General features: G+C 34.3%; 1 protein-coding gene across 3 annotated transcripts in view; it reads right to left on the reverse strand.

Annotated features, from left to right (window-relative positions):
• GLCE (glucuronic acid epimerase) overlaps positions 1-17,827 on the reverse strand; it is a 91,600-nt gene that overhangs the window by 52,134 nt on the left and 21,639 nt on the right. Inside the window, exons 1-2 of one of the 3 annotated variants that reach the window (XM_011385798.2) lie at positions 11,938-11,949; positions 2,508-2,598 (exon numbers count right to left, since the gene is read on the reverse strand). The exons of 1 other annotated variant lie outside the window; for it this stretch is intronic. The gene's annotated coding sequence lies outside the window, so the exon portion shown is untranslated. Of the gene's footprint in view, positions 1-2,507; positions 2,599-11,937; positions 11,950-17,827 lie in introns of those variants that run through there. One more of the 3 variants, XM_011385795.2, reaches the window with a different exon arrangement.

Below are 17,827 nucleotides of genomic sequence, written 5' to 3' on the forward strand. Positions count from 1 at the left end.
GTCTACAAAATTAACAAGTTGACTGCTATAGACTGAATATTTGTGTCACCCCAAAATTCATGTTGAAATCCTAACCCTCAAAGTGATGGTATTTCAAGGTAGGGCCTTAGGGATGTGATCAGGGCTCTGTCCTCATGAATAGAATTAGTGCCCTATAGAAGAGGCCCCAGCGAGCTCCCTCACCTCTTCTGCCATGTGAGGACACAGCAAAAAGATAATCATCTATGAATCAGAAAGCCAGCACCTTTATCTTGAATTTCCCAGCCTCCAGAACTGTGAGAAATAAATTTCCATTGATTACTAACTATCTAGTTATCTTATTTTGTTATGGCAACCTGAATGGACTAAGACATTAACATTCTTTTTTAGTCTGAATATGGTCAGAGATATGATCAGAAAAAAATTCTAAAACGAGTCTACATAAGTCCTTTCTTATCCAGCCATAACACCGTAGAAAAGCAGCATATTCAATTTAAAGAAGAAATTCTGCCCCCATCTTTAACTAATTTCAATGATACTGTCAAACTGGCAATGACTCAGTATTTGATTTTTAAAATATTTTATGTTGGCCTAGAAAAATCTAAGTTTGCATGGGAAATAATATGGAAGAAAAATATCAAAGTATGAACTTTTCTATAAGTTTATTTCTCCTTTTAAGTACCATATTGAAATATAAATCAGGGAAGATTTTTAAAAGATATCTTAAGATATGATTTTGATAGAAGCAAAAAGCTTTAGCAGTACCTTCTTATATCATCCATCATTTAAAAGGGAATTCTTATTTATAAGTCTCAGTCTATGAATCAGATAGGTGCTTCACAAATGCAATTCAGTTTAGACCACAGCTAAAAACACATAATGCTAAGGTGGCCTCATACAATTATTCAAGCTAACAAGAGTCCTATGAATTCTTTCTGCAGCTTAATTTTATCCATCTTTCATAACATAAATGTATAAGTACTCTAATTTTAAATCTATACTGATTTAAATATAAAATGTATGATAGTATAAAATGATGCAGACATTCTTACAAATAAATTCCCACATTTCCCCTTTAAAAAATAAATTTTAAAAAGTTTTAAATTTGCTTTATAAGAACACAAGCAAAGATACATCACAGAAGCCTAGTAGGAGTCCAAAAATATCTCAGGTTATGCATAACATAAAAGAGGCTGCTATTCAAATCAAATAGTTCTTAAGAGATGAAGATTTCAGAAATTTATTTTGTTAAAATTACATAGAAACTAGTAAAAAAAATCTTTTAAAGATTTTGATGTCCAAAACAAATTCAAAACAAAAGAGAAATTCCTTTATTTGATATTGCTTGGAAATTCTAATTTATATATCATGTTTAAAAAATGTTTTTATTCTTCAGCCAAGAGACTCCTGAGAAGCCTAGCAAACATTTTATAGACTCTCCAGGCTCAAATTTTAATTTCTCCTTCTGTCTTACGTTTTTTAAACACTCATAATTTTAGGAATCATAAACAGGTATAACTGATTCAATATAAACTTCGGAGAGAAACATAATTCAAACTTTAACCACTAAATGTAGTTTTATATCAGAATGTTTTCATTTAAAACTTCATATACTCTAAACTGCTATGTTACTAGGACAGATACTAAAAATACATAATTATTTTTCTCAAAATATTACTAGTTGTTTTTAAATTTACCAAGAAAATAAAATATAAATACATTAGTGTGAATATTTTTTTAGAGCAAGAATAAGCCAGACTTTTATCACATAAACTTTTATTTTTGAAAATGTAAGCAAAATAAAGACTTCTACTTAGAAATAAGCACTTGGCATTTAGCTGCTCATAGCATTGTCTTATTTTAAAAACCAATAACTTCAGAAAATGAATACCTCTTCCTAAGAAATAATACAGACCCCCTCACTTCAAGAAGTCAGGCCTGGGGTAGGAGCATACATACTCATATGCATATTCAAATCTGTAATTAGTTTTCATACATGACAACATCTACAACTAAAATTGGTTAGCTATGACTTCACATATAATTACATAGCATAATAAGAACACCTAATTTAATCTTCTAGGCCAGCAAAATTTTCTTAAAGGGCCAGATTTTAGGCCTACAGGCCATACAGACACTGCTGCAACTAATAAACTCTACTACTATAGTGTTAAGGCAGCCACAGACAACTTTATGAATAGATGGACTATGTTCCAATTGACCTTTATTTACCAGGACAGGTGACTAGCCTATAGGCCATAATGTGCCAACTCTAGCACTAAGCAAACAAACCTGATTATCAATATATAACACCTTCAGTAAACATATAATCACATGTTCTCTTCATACCTAGAAGTTGTAACATGGACTATTAGCTACTCATATTATAAAGGAACCATGAAAATACTTTCTAAGGTCACACTCTAAGGTAGACTAAAAAGTTAAAATGTGTTAATAAAGCACACATTAAAATATAAGTTTGAAAATGTATACTGAGTATATGATTAAATTTTATTAAACAATCTTACCTTAATCAAATGAAAGAATCTAAACTCTAGCACATGTCTGGTTTCAAACTCAAAATATATTTGATCAAAACTTCAGTTTCTTCTCAACTTCCTGGAGGAACAAAATTAAAAACCTTTGAGTCAGGTTCCAGTACCGGATAAAATGGTATAATCAAGCTCCAACCTGTCTCTCTGAGTGAATGTACCTACAAGATCTGGATAGAATACATGGAGCAGCTACTTGAGGACTCTGAAATGTAAACAGCAGCAAGCAGATTAGATAAGACCAGAATCTGAAGTACCACAGAAAGAGCATTTTGTTTCCTAGCTGGTATCCTCCAGCCTGAATTTAACAGAGCCCAAAACCCAGAAGTAGGCATTAGCCCAGAGAAAGCTTGAGGAGAAGCCATCTAGTGCTGGCTCTAGGAGACAGAATGGGATCTCCTAACACAAGAAAGGCCTAGAAACAATGACACCCCAATAGCAAAGAGTACACCAAGCACCTAGACATCGGTCTCTAAACATCATTCTCCTATAAAAAACAAAGCATAACAGAGCTCCTTAGAGAAATGATTGACTGAAGGAGCAGCATGAAGAAAATACATAATGATCCTGGAGCATCTTGTAGTGCCAGAAATCAAAGAAGAACTAAGAAAAGGGTGAGGACATGTCAAAGGGACAATGGCAGGGGTCAACACTGAAATAATTTTAGCAACAAAAGTAATTGACATAGTATTGGATTATAAGCCAATGTATAAAATAAGTATATATTGATATAAAAGACTGAATGAATGAGTGAAGAATAGAAGTGACAAACTTCCTTACAGAAGAATTTCTAATAATATATAGATATATAGATACACCTCGATCCATAAAATGAAGCATAATCACTCCATCCCCTCGAGTGTAGGCTGGAATTAGTGATTCACTTCCAAAGAATAGGGTACAAAAAGACAAAAATAATAACTTTACAGTGGGGAAACCTGGCAAACCATGATACCGTTACCTTAACCAAGTAATGGTATCACGTACTGCCCGACATGATGTGATGAGAAGGGCACTTCACTTTATTGTCTCTCTGATTGTCTTCCCTAAAACTCTTAATCTCAGTCTAATCATAAAAACAACAAACACAAATTGGGGGACATTTTACAAAATACCTGACCAGTACTAATACTCAAAACTATCAAGGTCATAAAAAACCAGGAAAGACTGAGAAACTGCCACAGACCATAGGAGACTAAGGAGACATAACAGATGCAATGTGGAATCCTGAATTGGATCCTGGAACAGAAAAGGAAGACTCATGGAAAATCTGGCAAAATCCAGGTTTAGAATTTGGAGTTTGGTTAATGTAAGTTACCAAGGTTGGTTTCTTGGTTTTGATAAACACGCTTGGTTTTGGTTTTATAAGATGTTATCATTATAGGAAGTTGGGTGAAAGATATACAAGAACTCTGTATTATCTTTGCAACGTTTCTATACATCTACAGTTACTGCAAAATAAAAGTTTCTATTATTTTTTTAAATGGGCAAAAGACTCAAGCAGACCCTTCACCAAAGAGGATCTAGGTATCGCAAAAAGTGCATGACAAGAAATTCAACATCATTAGCCATTAGGAAAATGTAAATTAAAACCACTATCAGATCTCATGGCAAACCTATTAGAATGGCTAAAATTAAAATGACTGACCATACCAAGTGCTGGCAAGTAGGCATAACTACAACTATCATACATTGCTCATGGAAATACAAAGTGGTACAGTCACTTTAGAAAACAGTTTGGCAACTTCTTATAAAGTTAAATTATACACTTACCATATGATTCAGCAATCCCACCGCTATGCATTTACTCAAGAGAAATGAACTCACATTCACAAAAGCCTGTACACAAATGTTTACAGCTTCTATATCAAATAGCTAAAAATTTGAAACAAATCCAAGTCCTATGAATGAATGGATAAACAAACTGTAGAACATCCATACAACTGAATATTACTCAGCAATAAAAAGGAATGAAATATATACAAAACAATTTAGATAAATCTTAAGGTATTATGTTGAGTAAATGTATGTGTAACAGTCTTAAACGGCTACAAACTGTATGATCCCATTTAACAGTCATTTTTGAAAAAACAAAACTAAAATGGCATGGTCATTGCCAGGAGTTACTGGTGGGGTGGGGAAGATACATCTATAAAGGGATAGCATGAAGGAGTTTTATGAATTAATTGAACTGTTTGGATATTGACTGTGATGATGGTTACATGAATCTACAGACATGTTAAAATTCATCAAATGTGCACAGAAAAAGTCAATTTTACTGCATGTTCATTAAAAAAAAAATTTCTGATATTTAAATAACCTTTACATCATCAAGGTTTTTCCAGAATATTTAGTTAGCATTTTATAGTCTGTAAAAATCCTCATTTATTCTGGCTACTTTTAAGATGAAAGAAGTGACAAATTTCTCAGCTCAGTCCTGACATGTAGAAACATTGGGGGATCAATAGCCTAAATGTTATTTCCTCTAGGCACTGCATCACCTGACAAAGGAATCTAATCTGCTAACAATCACAACCCCACTCAACTCAGAGTAAATACTGATCTCTACTTAATGGCATCATAAAAGAACTTCAATTGATCTTTTTTTTTTTTTTTTTTTTTTTTAAGGAATACTGATTTATAGTTAGAGAATTCCAGTGAGGGGAAAAAATGTTTTGTGATTAATTCTACTTCAAATGCATAGAGCTTTCTGAAAATAAAAAAGTAAAACATCATCATTTGCTTCCACCTTTATTATCAGGGAAAAAATTAGTTGTTTTATTTGAAGAAGTACAAGGTGAGCCAACAATGTAAATCAAATAATATACTACTTCAGAATTAATTCCATTCTTCCATAACAGTTTATCTTACCTCAACTAAAACAGCAGTACTATAAGCTTCCATTATATACTATATATGTACACATGGCACAACACATTCAAATCCATATACCACAGAAATTAATTTAAATAAAAAAACATAAGTACAAAGTCACTATCTTGAACACCTTTATCATATTATTTAATCTATTCAATTCCTAAGTTTATCTTAGGTATTATTTTTTTTAAATCATATTCAGCCAAATATTTGTATTTAAGTGAAACTCAGTGATTACTTGTTTTTAAGGATACAACTGTTCTCAGTTATGCTAGTAAATTTAGCAACAACTCTACATTGCTATACTTTAAAAGAATGAGATTTTTTTTTGAAAAAAGGCCAATCTACAATTGTACTAATTTCAAATAAAAAAAAATTCCTGTGAGAAATAGTTTTTGCCTTAAGGCCTTTTGTTTTCCTAATATCACATTCGATTAGAAGTGAAATGGCTTGCTCCAAGAATTTTGATTTTCCCCATAAATAAATCTAGAAAAATAAATGACTTACATCTGGAACCTTATACTTTCTAATTGAAGCCATTTGTATGTAATCTCTCTAATAGTTCACTAAGGCCATTTTAGTTTTGACACCCATTAAAACATGCTTTTTCCTCCATCTAATCTTCTCAGTAGATGTTCAATTTACTAAACAGAGGCTGCTTTAATAATTCAAATCTGACTTCTAAAGGTGCAATGCACCTGTCAAAAGTTTTCAGTAAGTCAGTAAATTTCATCTGTCTCTCTATGGCACTGTAAGTAAGCCAATTCCAACTCCTTTATTTTAATGTCCATAACCATGGAGGGTTTTCTCCTTTCCCTTTCTTTTTAAAAGAATCAAAAGAACCTCAGTCATTTTTAATATTGCAGTATTTACTGATGTACTTCCAGCTTTCTTGAAAAATTTCCATTTAATAAGAATTTTTACATACAAGCTAAATCCAAACAGGGTGTTACTTTCCTAGACACTGAGGCATCAAAAAAAAGTTCACGGAAATCAACATTATCTGGTAACACTTTAAAGATTATAGTACTTTCAACCACCTTTGTAAAATAAAAGTAGCTATCACTTTCCTTCACCCAAGTTAGTATCATCCAAACTTAATATAACAACAGCCATCTCTACATAGGCAAATCAAATGAATTTTCCATCTACTATTCTAAAAGTTATTTTTCAGAAATGAAATTATGTATAAACATATTTAGATTATTTGTTTGAAGACATAAAAAGTCATATTGATAAGAAATTTTCTGTTAAAAATGTTAAATTGCCAAAGAATCATGAAGGAATTTTGAGTGGAGAACTTGATATATATTGAAACTAAGGTGCCCTAAGACCCCATGTGACATTCACACTTTGTAGGCTAAACTTGTGTTACAAGTATATTTAGCCACTCTACCCAGTTCTAACAAAAAGTTCTGTAATACTGAAGTTTGAAATTAATGCCTGGGTAGATTATCTATAAATCTCATATACCTATGCTTACCCTAATCTGTCATTTACTAAAGTTTCTCACTGCTGCTTTGGTAAACTAAAAAATATAGAATTGTAACCTTGACCATCACTGAAAAAATTAAAGATTATCTTTAGAAGTCTTTGAACAATTGATAAGAATCCTGCAGTTTTTCCATAAAGTGTAGACTGACACTCAGCACTCAGTGGGAGCACAACATGGAATTATATATGAGGAAGACAAAGTCTCTAAGAGTAGTAAAACAAACAAACAAAAACAAAAACAGATAGTAAATCTTTTAAATTTTTTTTAAAGTACCCATCTGATGCAGGATGGGGCAAATCCTCCCAAGTGGGGACTCAAGGCTGGCACCAAGAGAGAAAGGGTGAGGATGCTTGACTGCATGCAGGAAAAAATTCTAGTGCACCCCAGAGTTAGAGACAAAAGGAAAGTTCATTAGAGAAGGAATAATGCTCCACAGACAGAGCGTCGTCTCCTCTCAGAGACTTACTGAGAGATGAGAGACAGAGAGAGTTTCCAAGTGTTTAGGGAATTCAGTTTATATGTCATTCTTAGTTTCTACGAATTATAAAGACTGTGTTTACCTGTTTTCCTTTGATGGCATGGGTATGAAGCATGAAAGGTATAGGTATGAAGTGTGAAAGGCAATCTTAGCCTTTGTTCTATAGATTCCCCATGGTTTGGCCATAGGGAATGAAAAGTTTGGTTTATTTTGTGTAGGGTACAACTTCAAGACTGTTTTCCCTTCACAGAATGGGTATGAGAGTAAATGGTTTGTTAGCAATCCCAGCAGGAATCTTCCTTTGTTCCGGCAGCACATTGCAGGCTCTGAATACAGCTTGGTTTAACATTTAGTTCTCATGCCTCTTCCCTACATCTCATCCACAGAAAAGCCATACTGAGAAGTTTGTTTTAATGTGCCTCTGAGTTGGCAATTCTTCACTATCTATTGATGAACACTGGTTTAAAGCAACTGTTGATTATTTTTTAATTGGATAAATATTTTCTGGCTATTGAATGCAGGGGGGCGGGGAGTTAAAGTTTATACATCGTATAAAGTTAAGTTTATACAATGACAGCACGTTTAAGCTACCTTTAGTACTTTAGAGTTTTACTAAGAAAAATAAAGTGAAGTACATGATAATTCTTAAGGCTTTTAAAAAAATTCTTCAGCAGGTATCTGATTAAATCTTAAATTGTAATCTGAGTCTGAATTACTGAACTCAAAATTCTTCACTGCTTTTGGAGTAGAACGTAGAAGAAAAGAGAGCTAAATTCCTAACACAAAGGAAAAATAAAGTAAGCCTTTGTTAACAGTATCTGTTGAGCATCTAGTATGTAAAATGCTATTGTAGGTAGGGTAAGGAAAGGGCCAAAACAAAGAACACTAGTACCTGCTTTAAAAGAACTTATGTAAATATAAAATACACAATGGATCTTTTTATAAAGAAAGCATTGCTCTATTTGCCTTGCTTGTTTTTATAAGTATACTGCTATATACTTAAGGGCATGGACCATGCCTTGTCTTTTTCACCGCAACAACCCTAGTACCTATTGCAATGCCTATCACAAAGGACTCAAAAATTATTTGTTGGATAAATGAAGACTTTCAATAGTTATATCAATACTGACACTTGGCTTCCTTGACTCCAGGAACCTAGGCCCCTCTGACAGAGAATAACAGCCATCCAAATATATCCTTGCCTTTCCCCACTATCCGCTCCCAGCTCCAACCCCCCGCCCCAACAATTATTCCCCAGCCTAGTTTTCCTTAAATGGCAAAAAGGACTTTCAGTTTATAATTAAGGTTAAGGACACTGAGATGGGGGAGATTATCCTAGATTATTGAGGTGGGCCCAATCACATGAGTCTTTTAAAGAGGAAGAGTGTGAAAATAAGAAGGTGGGTGAGAGAGATGAGATGGAAGGAGGAGGAGATACTGGAAGTGTTAAAGGGACTTGACCTGTAGGTGCTGACTTTGAAAATGGAAGAAGGCAGCCCACAAGTGAAGGACTGAGTAAGGGTGGTATTTAGGGGCTGGGAAGGGCCTTCATCTGACAGCCAGCAAGACAACTGTGATTTAAGCCCTCTAACTGCAAGGAAAAGAATCCTGTCCTAGAGCCTCCAGAAAGGAATAACACCATTTCAAAATTTTGATTTTAGCCCTGTGGGACCCCTGTGTTATCCTACTAACCTACAAAACTGTAAGATAACAAATTTCTGTTGTTTAAGCCATTAAGTCTGTAGTGATTTGCTATGACAGCAATAGAAAACTAATACATGCCCTTTAACCTCTACTCTAGCAATCTGAATATATAGCCTCTTGCTATTGGCCTGCCATTACTTCAACAAAAGATCTAAAACTCTTAAATGCTTTAATCTGACCACAATCTCCTATTTTTAACTCTTCTACTTCACACTTTTCACATCTGTCATTATGAAGGAAAGATATTGTTTTAAAGAATGAATATCTTAAAACAAAATGAATTAGTATTTTCTAGTTACAACGTTTAGTAAACACTGTGCCAAAGAGTACATGATAGCCCCACAGAATGGTTATACTCAAACTGCAAAATTTCTCATTCTTTGCAACACAGAGAACCAAAAACGAGCAGAGAAAAGTGTTATTAAACAATCCAGTGTGTCAAATCCTGATTAACTTACTTTCAAAGGAAAAGCCTTTTGTTTTTAAACTTGGAACAATTTCTTTGCCTCTTTATATTTATACACTTGCTCTAAAATATTAAAAACCTCATAAACAATCTGTTTAATAGTAATTAGAATTTTATCTAGTTAAAACAACAACAGAGCATGCCACAACACAGATGGCAGAAGACTCCTTGCCTGATCAGTGTCAAATAACTGTTCTCCTATTTAATGATTAAGAAGAATTTTGTTGCAGGCTATCTCATTTACAAAATATACACTATGAGTGAAAGGATAGCTTTATTAAGAAAGCCTTTGCTCAGCAGAACTGTTGGCTATTCTCAATGTAAAGATTTTTTTTCCTTACTGCACAGAGAAAAACTAGCTAAATATATGATTAAAGAATCAGAATGGATGTAAGTCTGTACTATTATTGATTTTACTCTGGTTCCAAGTCCTTAAGCACACTAATTCCTTTTGGGGCAGGTTCCCAAACTTGGAGCTTTTAAAAATCCCAATGCTAAAGTTCTATCCCATACCAATTAAATCAGAATGTCTGGGGATGGGATAGGCATCAGTATTTTTAAAGATTCCTAAGTGGTTCCAGTATGGTTTATTCTTAGCAATGTGGCATGGTACAGTGCATTGAATAGAATCAGGCGGCCTAGAATCTGGCACTGGCTCTTCCACCAGCAAGTTTGGCTACATCGTTGGGTGGCCATTTCCTCATCTGTAAAAAGATAAGATTAGACAAGTTATTTCTAATATCTAACATGAGTCTAAGATGAGATTCCCTAGTTATCTTCTAAAGATTAAATTGCCTCAGTTAAACTGTGCAAAATATAAAAATATAAAAATCCATGATATTTATTCCAGCCTGCTAAAAGCTTATTTTTATAAGGAAAGATGATTATCTTACAGTAGGGATCGAATTTAACTATACTTCAATGGCATAGATTTTGATATATCATTATGTCTATTCAGGTCATAAAATGGCATATGTGTTCGGAAAAACTGGGAAGGTTGAATTATCTCAAAATATACCTAGCTCTTAGAATACTTCTTGAATTTCCATTAAATTATATACTGCATATATTCTAATTTTCTTAAATAGTATTCCTGGTTTCATTTAGGTCCTAAACAAATAAAATGATTTTAACTTTTTACTAATATTAACTTATTTCATTAAGGCAGGTCATTAATGACACCAGGAACATGGGTTGAAAGAATCTTTTGTAGTAAGTTGTTTGAAATACTCAAACTGAATTTGTACCCTTGGTCAGCCCTATTACAAAGACATGCTACCAGTTATGAGGGTGCATGGGAAAAAGTTAGTTTACTGAACAAATTAAGCATTTTATAGCACCAGGGTATGAGGACTGGGCAGCAGAATTCTAAGATGCACTGCCAATGATCCCTACTCAGTGGCATTCACATGCTTGTGTAATGTCCTGTTCCTCTGAGTGTGGGCTGGGCCTAGTGACTTCCTTCTAAAGGACAAAAGTGATGGGATGTTACTTCTCTGATTAGCTTATAAAAGATTGTGATGTCCTTCTTGCTGGCACTTTTTCTTGCCCTCTCACTTACTTGTTTCGATCTTGACTACTTGCTCTAAGGGAGATGCTCTAGATGCTCTATGGAGAGATCTATGTGGCAAAGAATCAAGAGAGGCCTCTGACCAACAGCCTAATAAGGAAATGAATCCCACCAACAACCATCTGAATGAGCTAGGAAGTGGATTCATCCACAACAAGCCTTTAGATGGGCTGCAGGCCCAGTTAACTCACTGAATGTAGACTTGTAAGATACCCACTTAAGCTGTTCCAGTATTCCTCACCCAGTGTGAGATAATAAATGTTGTTTTGAGCTGCTAAGTTTTGAGATAATTTACTATGTAGCAATAGATAATTAATATAGGCACATAGCAATGAATAAAAACACTTTACTAAAGGAACCAAGAGTTGAATAATGGGTAGGATCAAAGTATCAACAATCTAGTATCGGGTGAGATGATTTAGGTGCTTTGACTGAAGTACACATATGGAAGGTATAGAAGGGACATAAGAAAGGTTATGTATTTGGAGGGGCACAGGCACTGACATATTCTTTAAAAGGGAGAAATGTGAGTTACAAGCATTAAAGTATGAAATATAATGGTCAGTTTGGAAAACTACAGGTAGTCCAGTAAGGCTGGAGCATAGAGGGAAGAGATAATCATTCATCATCCAACTTTAAGTGTACGCAAGCATTTACAGGTAGCATAAGAGTCAAAGAGGGCTCTAGTATTGTATATAGCATAATTTTAGCTATATTAGTATAGTAAACTCTCAACCTCCACTAGACTATAGATCATTTTATTATGGAATAATATCAATGATTATGAATAAACTGGTCCATGCTCCAAGACAGGACCTGGACAGGGTCAACCTTTCCACCTGTACACTACATCCCTTCCACTTATTCAAGGAAATTGCTCCAGCAATTATCATGCCACTGCATTGTCAAATATTCCCTCTCTACTGGATCATTCTCAGTCTATATTTAAAAACAAAAATAAACTCCCTTCCCTGAACTCTACATACCATGTGTGCATAGCTCCCCCTCTATAAAATTCTGAAGTGTTATCTACACTCACCATCTTCATATGGGTCTCCCATTTTCTTGAATCCACATCAGCTAGGGTTTTGCTCCACCTATCTGCCAAACTTACACTTTTTAAAGTCATAATGACTTCTACATTGAGAAATACAATGATCAATTCTGTCTCCTCTTACTTTACCTACAACCAGCAGCTGACTAAACAATAGCACCTTCTTTGAAATACTTTATTGATCCCAGAACATCCCTTTCTCCTGGGTTTCATCTTTCTCATTCTCTTTTACTGGTTCCTCATTTTTCTATACTCTAAATATAGAATGTTATAGATCTCAGTCCTTAGACCTCTTCTCTCTTCTGTGATACTGTGATTTATAATAAATAGATATATTTGGTCTTCATCCCCATTTCTGGAAAAGAGCTCTTAAAACCCTTGGAATTACACAAGGAGGGAGTGGTTGCAACCTCTGAGCTATAGCTGGTGGGTCAGAAGCATAGGTGAGAATCTGGACTCGAGATTGAAATCTGAAGTAGGAGGGTGGGAGGAGAACAGTATTATGAGACTGAGCCCTTAACCTGAGAAATCTGATGCTATCTCTAAACAGATAGTGTCAGAATCAAGTTGAACTGTAAGACACCCAGTGGGTGTCCAAGAATTGTTTGGTGTGGGGAAAAACCTACATACTAGAATTGGGTACATAATAGTACTTTCATTTACACTCATTCCTGAGGTGGAAGGCTTAAATACCATCTACCAACTGATGACTCCCAAAATTATTTATAAACAAACAGTCTAGTCCTCTCTTCATCCTCTAATACATTCAACTATCTACTCAACATTTTTTACTTGGACATTTCATATGTATTTCTTAACATGTTCTAAACCATACTCCTGATTAATCTCACCACCACTCCATCCACAAACCTGCTCCTCTCCCACAATCTTCCCCATCTTAATAAATAACAACTGTAAGCGTCCAGCAACTCTGGCCAAAAATCTAGTGTTACACTTGCTTCCCCTCTCTCTCTTTCTCTTCTCCCTTTTATGTCTCATCCATGTTGGCTTTACTTTTAAAATAGAATCCAACCATTTTTCATCATGTCCACTGCTACCAAGCTCACATGGATATTGCCAATAGTCTCCTAAATGATCTATTTCTGCCTCAAACTCCCATTCATCCACCAATGGTGATCCTTTTTAAAAAATAAGTCAGGTCATGTGATCATTCTGCTCAAAACTGCAATAACTTCTTTTTTCAGATTAAAAGACAAAATTTCCACAAAGTTCCATTAACTAGCTACCACTATCTTTCTGTCTTCATCAACTATTCTCCCCTAGGCTCACTCCACTCCATCACACTAGCCAACTCATTGTTCCTTGAATACACTAGGCACACATTTTCCTTAGAGCAGCTGAACTTGCTTTACCTTAAAACAGGAATGCTCTAGACTGCACCTCAAGGGAACCTCAAATGTTCCCTTCTCTCTTATCTTTCCTCCTCCAGTCAACATGTCTCCCAACAGTCCCCATCCCCTTTCCCTCCTTTATTTTTCTCAACAGTATATACTGCTATCTGGCATACTATGTATTTTATTTGTTATTCTGTCTCCCTTCACTAAAATGTAAGCTCATAAGGGCAGGAATTTTTGGCTATTTTATTTACTGTAATATACTGTTGTAGAATAGTGACTGAAACCAGTAGGCACTGTATCAATGTTTTGTGAATGACTGGGCCAACCAAGAGGATTCTCTTGCTGATACATTCTAATATTGTAGAGTAATCTGAATAATTTCAAAGGTACAAAATATTTCATTCATATTTCAATCATTGTGATTTATGTTCTGACAGATTTAACTCCTTAAGTATACTCATACACAGATTCCCCTCAATGTATACTAATTAGGAGGGGAAGGGTAGTCCAGAATCATTGTAGACAAGAAGCAATCACGTTAATTTTAAAAAACAACTTTGCACAACTTTCATTGTAATATTTCATTACAATGATTTTAAAAAACAACTTTGCACAACTTTCATTGTAATATTTCATAAAACATAACTGTTAAGGATCTGCAAAGTATAGGAGAAGAGGATGAGTAAGAATCTTAATCAAATTCTACTAGTACCCAAAAAAAAAAAAAAGAGAGAGAGAGAGAGAGAGACCAGAACACTTTAAGGAGCCTTTATGAATTTTTCACAAGTAATTTCTAACCCTTGAAAAAGATAATATCCTGTGTTTTCCATCCATTTTCCAAACCACATATACTTCATTTTCTTTTTTAGACTATCAGTAATAAAAGAAACTTAGATGAAACAATATTTAAACAGTTTCTAAAAGAATAGGACTTGAAAGAGCTGAGATAAATTTCTAAATATTATTTTTAAATTTGTATTTGTATAGTGTTTTACACATTTTCCACAGTGCTATTACATCGTTATTATGATCTTCATATTGACTTGTACCATAAGCAGGCAGAGATAATCACATCCTCCCCCACCTCCCACATACTTCACACATTTACAGATAGACATAATTGAGTCTCAAAGAGATTAACTGACTTACCCAAAGTTAATAAGCTATAAGTGGTTCAACTTGGAATATAACTTATTTCAAATCATAACTCCACTGTTTTCTATCACGTTACCTAACTCAGTGCTTAAAGAAAGGTATCGCTGTGTAAGTCTACAAAGATTTGACTGCCTTTCTGCCTCAACAACTAGAAACTAGAAACTAGACAAAAAATAGGAAACAACTATTTTCTGACACTGAACAAAAGCCACACAAACCTGTGAGCCCAGACTATTTCCTCAAAAGAGCAATAAATGAAAGAATCCTCCATCTTTCTGTCTACCTTTTCCAGACAATGGTACAGAGAAGGGTAATCCCAAAAGAACTCAGCAATTTTAGTGATCTGTGGGACAGACAGTATCAGTAGTCTAAATATGTTCAGTAGAAGCATGAAAACAAAAGAGGTGGGCAACGATGGACAAAATAATGGCTGAGACAATTTAAATTTGTTGAAAAATAACAACTTGTAGTTCCAAGAAGCTCAAGGAATCTCAAGAAAAATAAACACAAACACATATTCACAAATATCTATGATGCACATCATAAACAAATTACTGAACAGAGTGATAAAAACCTTAAAAGCAGCCAGAGGAAACAATGGGACAAAGAGAAGAATTATCACAGATTTCTTCTCAGAACGTACAGAAGACAACAAAATAAAATCTTTAAAGTGCACTAAGGAAAAAACAAGACAATCTGGTATGCAAAAAGAGTTAACATAGCAAGCTCAAGACTTCTATCCTTAGAAAGGCTGGACTGAAAGGTTAGCCTTTGGCTGGTGTCTGTGAACGTGGATTTTGGGAAGGTTTCTAACATTCCCTAATTAAGAAAGGTGGTTTACTGTGCCTGAAGTGTTTGTGCAAACAATACGGTTTATGATAAACACCTGCTTTCCTTCTGGGAGTCTGGAATTTTGGTACATGCTAGACAGAGGGTGCCTATGTGAACGACCCTCAGTAAAAACTTGGGCACTCAATCTCTGAGTTTCCCTGTAAGATAACATTTCACAAGTGCTGTCACAATTTATTGTTGGAATAATTAAACATGTCCTGTGTAACTATACTGAGATGCTCCGAAGCTTGTGCTTTGTTTCCTCCAGACTTCGCCTACACATTTTTTCCCTTTGCTAATTTGGCCTTGCATCCTTTTGCTGTAATAAATCACGAGTACGACCATAGTCTCAGTCTTCAGAGTCCTAGCAAACCACCAAACCCGAAGACAGTCCTGGAGACTCTCAACACACTATAATTCAGTACCTAGCAAAAATATCTTTCCGAAATGTTGATAATACTTTTTCTGACAAAAGCTGAGAGAATTTATCAACAGACTTGCACTATTAAAAATATTAGATTTTTTGCAGAAGAAAAATGATACTCAACAAAAACATGAATCTATAGAAAAGGAATGAAAAGCACTAAAATAGAAAGTATGAAAATAAACTAACTATATTTTCTTTCTTATTTTAAAAATTTTTATAAGAAAACTGTTTAAAGCAAAAAATAGTAGCAATCTATTATAGGGTTTGTAACATACATGGAAGTAAAATGTATAACAACATTTGGACAAAGGATGGAATAAGGACAATGAAAATATACTGCACCTGAACTCACATTATACATGAAGTGGTATAATATTATTTGTAGGAAGACTGTGATAATAACAAAAAAGGTTAAAATTAAAAGACTATAAAGATATACCAAGCTAACACTAATCTAAAGAGAGCTGGAGTAGCTACATTAATATCAGAAAAAGTACACTTCATAGCAAAGACTATTATGAGGGATAAATAGGTCATTTCATAATGATAAAGGAATCAATTCATCAAGAAGATATAAGAATCCTAAACTAATAACAGTTTCATAATACATAGAGCAAAAACTGATAGAATTTCAAGGAAGAACAGACAAATCCACAATTATTATGAGAGATTTAAACACTCCTCTGTCAAATACTGATAGAACAAGTAGACAGAAAAGTAGTAACACAGCAGACTTGAATAATATCTTCAACCAAGTGGAATAAACTGACACTTATAGAACATTGCACCCAACAACAGCAGAATACACATTCTTTTCAAGTACACATAGACTACCTTCTGAGCCATAAAACCATCCTCAATAAATTTTAATTTAAATCATACAAAGTATATCCTTTGATCACATTGCACTTAAATTAAAGTTGGAACATCTAAAAAATTTCCAAACATCTGGAAACAACACACTTTTAAATCTTAGAAAAGTGGCTCTGAAATCAATGACCTAAGCTTCTACCTTAGGAAATTATTAAAAGATCAAATTAAACCTAAGCGGTAAAGTGTTTCCTCCTTTTCTGTAAGAAAAGTAAGCAAAAGAAAACAGAAAAGGAAAAAACAAGATAGAAAAACAAAAGACAGCAAAACAGGAAATAGAAAAAGCCCAAGAGACAAAAAGCTAATTCTTTGAGATCAGTAAAATGTAAAATAGTAAAGACAATTTGGAAGACAGTTCGGCAGTTTCTTAGAAAACTAAACATATTCTTACCATATAGTCCAGCAATCATGCTCTTTGTTACTGACAAAAATGAGTTGAAAACCTCTATCTATACCTGCACTTGGATATTTACAGCAGGCTTATTCATAATTATCAAAAGTTGAAAGCAACCAAGATGTCCTTCAGTTAGGTGAATGGATAAACTATGATATATCCAGACAATGGAAATTATTCAATGCTAAAAAGAAATGAGCTATCAAAAGATATAAAGGAAGCTTAAGTGCATATTACGAAGTAAAGGAAGCCAATATGAAAAGCCTACACACCAACTATATGATCCCAACTATATGACATTCTGAAAAAGGCAAAACTATGAAGACAGTAAAGATCAGTGGTGGCCAGAGGTTAGTGGGGAGGGAGAGGTGAATATGTGGAACACAGGATTTTAGGGCAGTGAAACTATTCTGCATGATGATATAATGGTGAATACATGTCATTAAATATTTGTCCAAACCCAGAGGGTGTACAACACCAAGAGCACCAAGAGTGAACCCTAATGCAAACTATGGACTTTGGGTGATAATGATTTGTTAATGTAGGTTCATCAATTTTAACAAATATAACACTCTGGTGGGGATGTTGATTATGGGGAGGCTATGTATGTACGGAAG

Source organism: Pteropus vampyrus, unplaced genomic scaffold (genome assembly GCF_000151845.1).
Source record: "Pteropus vampyrus isolate Shadow unplaced genomic scaffold, Pvam_2.0 Scaffold15, whole genome shotgun sequence".
In the NCBI taxonomy this organism is placed as follows: Eukaryota; Metazoa; Chordata; class Mammalia; order Chiroptera; family Pteropodidae; genus Pteropus; species Pteropus vampyrus.